Source organism: Mustela erminea, chromosome 13 (assembly GCF_009829155.1).
Source record: "Mustela erminea isolate mMusErm1 chromosome 13, mMusErm1.Pri, whole genome shotgun sequence".
Taxonomy (NCBI): domain Eukaryota; kingdom Metazoa; phylum Chordata; class Mammalia; order Carnivora; family Mustelidae; genus Mustela; species Mustela erminea.
This window is the reverse complement of record NC_045626.1, coordinates 44,583,076-44,589,075: the sequence shown is the minus strand read 5'-3', so window position 1 is coordinate 44,589,075 and position 6,000 is coordinate 44,583,076.

The window sequence follows — 6,000 nt, the reverse complement described above, 5'->3', positions numbered from 1 at the left end:
GTGGCCTCCATGGTCATGGGGCTGGTCCACAGGCCCCATGAAATACCATCTAGATGCCATCCTACTATTCTGTCGGTGGTTTGGATTTTTGGTAAGTCCCTGCCTTTACGTATTTTTCATATTAACACAAATGCTCTTAGTGAGTGTGCCGAAATCATTTTAGTCCATCACATGACTAACTTTGCTGGGAAGTAAAGTTCCAAGAGGTGGGTGTGGGTGTGGGTAGGGGGTGGAGCATGGTTAACACAGAAGCAGAAAGCCATTGGAAGGGTTTGGGGGTGTGGATATAGTACTACCTTCTGGGGCAATGGGAACTAAGTCAGATTTTGAAATAACAGTGACTGTAGGGAAAAGATTATATAGGTCAATGTTCTATTGTAGAAATACATCTACTCTGCTTAAAGTAAGAGCTACAACTGAATTATTTTCGTGAATATGCAATCTACTTAACAGAATTTCAAATTTTCTGGTATTCCTATGTATTAAGAGACCACATATTTGAGAATGACTTTAGGACAGTATTTTAAATAATACAATGTCATTTCAAATAAAAAGCAATAATGGATGAAATATTTAAATTTTAGGGCCACCAGCAACACACCATTTTCTCTTGCCAATCCAGTTGCCCATTACTATTAATAAACAAACCAGATGCATCAAATAGATCACTCAAATTGCAGACCTTTACATGATCCTTTAAGGCCTCTTCAGGCTGGATTTACTTAACTGTCCTTACTGGTCTTCCCTCTTTTCCATCTAATGTGAAGTGTTTTTGACAAGTATTTGGTCTTTAAACTTCCAGAACAGGCTTTTTGAGTGAAGTTTCAGGGTTTGAATGGAATGCACAAGTAGTGTTTCTCTGGCTTTTTTCAGTCCTGTTGGTCAACAGGGTAATTTAATACCTGTACTGTCTGTTCCTTATTCTGACAAGCACAATCTGATAGATGGATTGAGAGGAGTGATGAAATACTGGGTTTCGGGGCGCCTGGGTGGCTCAGTGGGTTAAGCCGCTGCCTTCGGCTCAGGTCATGATCTCAGGGTCCTGGGATCGAGTCCCACATCGGGCTCTCTGCTTGGCAGGGAGCCTGCTTCCTCCTCTCTCTCTCTCTCTGCCTGCCTCTCTGCCTACTTGTGATCTCTCTCTGTCAAATAAATAAAATCTTAAAAAAAAAAAAAAAAGAAATACTGGGTTTCATGCTCAGAGTGAAGGAGAAAGAGAAACCAGGGGTGGGGAGGGAGAGGGCAGGAGAAAGAGAGAGAGAGGATGAACTTGGAGTCATGTGAACTACAGTGGGATCGAGCCCTCTGAATCTAACATAGGTCAAAGAATGTGCAAAGGAGTTTTGTGGTAAATGGTTGGGGTTGTAGATTTACATACTTTTCAAATTAAAGGCTAAGATCATCATTTCAACTTCGAAGAAACTCATACTCATTAAAATTTATGGGAAAAAAAGAAAATGTATGGGGAAGAGTAGATTCCTGCACACCTGTAGAAGGCTATTATTACAGGTGGTAGACGCTACTCTAATGATTTCCCGTGTTGTAACTTATCTGTTCATTCAAGCCTCTGATAGCTTTTTAAGAGGCGGTAGAAGAATCTGTCGCTGGTGGGCGATTTCCATAGGATCAGGCAGTTCTCTAACTAATTAGGAAAGGATGAGGGCCCTCGGGTTAAATTTCAGCTGGTATTTCTCCGTTCCCTCCCCCTCCATTTGAAGTCTTCAACCTGGCTTTCCAAAGAATAGAAGCCAACTATTGTTCAATAAACATCAGCGAAGTAATGAAAAGGCACATCACAAAAGCACCCCTGGAGGATTCTCCTCTACTAATCTTAGCCTGGATAGAGGGAGCCCAGCGAGTGACATTGCCAAGTAGTTTCCGGACTTGCCTGACCAAGGCGTCACCTGTAGTGGGCACTGTTAAAATACAAACTCCCAGGCTTTTAGAGATTGAAATTCAGGACATCTGTGGGGACCTGGGGTGAGGCGGGAGGGAGTAGCCTGGAACCTATGACTTGAACAAATGCCTTAAGAATGGGCAAGTTTGGGGGCGCCTGGGTGGCTCAGTCCATGAAACCTCTGCCTCAGGCTCAGGTCATGATCCCAGGGTCCCTGCTCAGCGGTGTGTGTTGGGGGGTCCTGCTTCTCCCTCTCCCTTTGCGCCTCCCCTGCTCATGCTCTTTCTCTGCCTCAAATAAATAAATAAATAAAATCTTTATTTAAAAATGGGCAAGTTTGGGGAACACTGATATAGCCAATGTAAACTTTAACTGAGAAGAGCGGCTTGGTGGTTACAAAGTGAGAGACAGTGTGTCTTCTGTTTAGTTAATTCCTACTGTATAGGGTTTATCTAGGGTTTAGTAATTCCTAATCGATAACCAGTAAATCACCGCAGCAACATTTTTTGTCTCGTGGCTTTATAATGAAGCACACTGAACTTGCCAAGGGCAGAGCAAAATATTTTTTGCATAAGTTAGAAAGCCAGAAAGAGTTGAGCCCAAGGCATTAAACGTGGGTGTGTGTGTGTAGGGAACTTTGGCAAAATTTTTTGACATACCAATATTCTCAACTGCAAAATTGGGATAATAATGCCAACTTCATAGGGTTTCTATGAGGACTGAAGGGAAGGGCATTCCTAAAGCCCTAGCACAGAGTAAGCATTTAACGAAAGCTTATTATTGCTACTGTCAGTTGTATGCTAGGATTTCAATCTTTGTGATCAAATGATAGTAGGACTACAAGTTTGCCTTAAATCTTCATATGAATGTTACATCTTCAAACAACGCGGTTCTGGTGCCATCACATGGTCTTACCCAGATGAAATTTTTCTAGAATGTCTAAAACTGTTTTGTTATTTCGTAATTCTCAGAGCTACAAACTCCGCAGATGTCTTATCTGTGCACTTGAAGAAAATGAGTCAGTTCTAACATTCACACATCTAGAGACACAAAAATCTAGATTTCAAGGTTTTCTAGGAAAAATGAGACATTTCAGTATTCAGGACCCTGTTCTCCTGTTGGAGAAGCCTGTTCGCATTGAGGTAGGGGCTGCCCCTTTTGAATGGGGCACACATGCTCCTGCCAGTATCCTAATTTATGTGACCCACCTGGCCTTTGTAGGCAGCTGAGCTTTTTTTATTTTCCCAAAGATTTTATTTATTTATTTGACAGAGATACAGCAAGAGAGGGAACACAAACAGGGAGAGTGGGAGAGGGAGAAGCAGGCTTCCCATCAAGCAGGGAGCCCGATGCGGGACTCCATCCCAGGACCCTGAGATCATGACCTGAGCGGAAGGCAGACGCTTAATGCCTGAGTCACCCAGGCGCCCGAGGCAGCTGAGTCTTCACCCCCACACCCAGGATGATGTCTTACTTCTCATCCATCTGTGGATTGTCAGTTCTTTGCCTGGTTAGTAGGTCATGAATGGATGAGTGGGAAAAACAGCGACTGAACTGCCCCTCACACCAACAGACTGTTTCAGCCTGTCCAGCCTGCGGACCCCCCGCTAAATATCCACAGAGCGCAGTCTCCAGGATTCCCCAAGAGCTCCTGAACACAGTCCCTCCCCCAGCCTGGCCTCCAGGATCAACCCCCACTCCTGCCCCATGCCACCTTCCTTTTCCAGCCATGTTTCTTCCCCAGCTAACCCAGCGGCTTCCCCCACCATCCTCTGAACATGCCTCATGCCTCCGCAGCTCGGGGCCTCGGCCCCCTCCTCTCTACCCCTTCTTTGCAAGAGCCTCCCCAGCCTCCAAGTGCCACACTGGTAGTCGTTGTTTTGTGAATATGAAGTGACACCACGCCTCGTCGTGAGCTAAGTGTATGTCCTAATTCTGCTGTTGGACACGCAGACATCTGCCACCCTCCAGGACCCCATGGCAGAAACCACGTCACAGTCATTCTAGCACCACCAGCATGGAGCCCCCAACGTGCCGTAAGGGAGGCTCACAATATCTAAATACAGGAACACATTTCCACTTTAAGAAGAAAATGCTAATTAATCATCTCCTTTCTTCCTCATCCTACCACAACACAAAAGCTTATCTTCTCTCAATTGGTTTCAGCCCTCCTTATAAATCTTAACTGGACATTGACCTTTTCGTACCATTTACTTGATGTCTGAGAGTATTAATTTCTTTAATGAGAAATGGGGATGCTATAGCCTTCAGTGTGGTCCTAAGGATTCAATGGGTTAAATGCAGAAAAAGTGCTTTGCACAGGGCCTGGCATCAAGCGCACACTGAAGGCATGGCTGTGATTCTTACTCTGTAGAGACTCACCTAATATTTAAGAGCCAGTTTGGAAGTAGCTCACTTCATTCCATTTTTCTAGAACACTTCTTAGAAAGAGCAGGTCTGAGAATAGAGTCCGTGTGCTTGACTAAAGAAATTATTTTGGTCAACAAATATTAAAATGTTATTTAAAATGCCAGCGGATCAGGAAATAGTAGCTTTTTTTTTTTTTAAGTTCACTTTTTTTTTTTCCCCTAAAGATTTTATTTATTTGACAGACAGAGATCACAAATAGGCAGAGAGGCAGGCAGAGAGAGAAGGGGAAGCAGGCTCCCCGCTGAGCAGAGAGCCTGATGTGGGGCTCGATCCCAGGACCCTGGGATCATGACCTGAGCCGAAGGCAGAGGCTTTAACCCACTGAGCCACCCAGGCGCCCCTAAAGTTCACTTTTATAACCACGAAGATAACGATTGATTTGGGAAAAGATGGCCAATGGGTGTTGAACAGAGTATTTACAGTCTCACAATTTCATTCCATTGATTACTTATTAATCCGAAAGGGAGAAAGCTACTTTCACATTGGAGAAATTTGGTGAATGTCACTTCAATGAATGATCAGAATTATCACTACAAAAGAAAAACCATAACCCACATGCATTAATATTTATAAAAGCCAGAAATAAAAATAAAAACAAGAACTAGAAATTTTAAAAAATTACTGTCATTATGGGCCAAATGGATCCTTGTAAGGACATAACATCACCTATAGAGTATTCTTTCAAAGAAAAAAAAAAATTAACCTGATGCTACCAGTGAGAGACCAGACAAATCCAGAGACAGTAATAAACAGAGCACATAGGCCTTGATCATAGGCTCTTAGTGGGCTGACAAGTGAAGTTTGAATATGCACTGCATATTGGATTATAAAAACAGGGCAAAATACCATTGTGACTCAATTATATTTTGAATGACCTGGAGCGCCTGGGTGGCTCGGTTGGCTAAGCCTCTGCCTTCCGCTCAGGTCTTAATCTCAGGGTCCTGGGATCGAGCCCAGCATTGGGCTCTCTGCTCAGACCGCTGCGGGGAGCCTGCTTCCCCCTCTCTCTCTGCCTGTCTCTCTGCCCACTTGTGATCTCTCTCTCTCTGTGCCAAATAAATAAAGTCTTTAAAAAAATTTGTATTTTGGATGACCAGCTCTTTCCTGAAGGTTCTGGGAATCTATGCTAGAAGATCTCACAGTGTGAAAATTACATGCGATAAGTTTGCTGCATTTGATCGGATTGGAGGTTTTATACAAAGAACGGGCAATGGGTTGTAGTTGTATAAACAGGCATAGAAACTTGAAAAAAAGAGTGGATGCTGATAATGCAGTGTGTGTGTGTTGCGGGGGGTTAATACCAACTGCCCAGAGACTGCTGAGTAAATGTTAGGATGACAACTGCCTGTAAGACCCCAAGCAGGCTTTCTTTATCTCAAACTTCTAGAAAGTTTTGCCTCGTGAGAATGGATTACTAGGAAATTCGGAGCGCAATTTCATTGTCCTCTCAGTCCAGCAGGGATGAGCAGGAAGCTGGTGGGAGCAGATCTGGCTGTCTCGTCTGAGACTATGCTGTATTAGGCTCAACTACGGGGAAATCAAGCCACCATGGGTAAGACTGGCTGGCAGTCATTAGAGTCGTTCTGTGTTTGGGCCTCTGTGTTTCAGGGGGTGATAGGAGCCATTAACAGCTTACTTTTAGTTTCAGAAGCCAGAGATATTTTCATTACTAG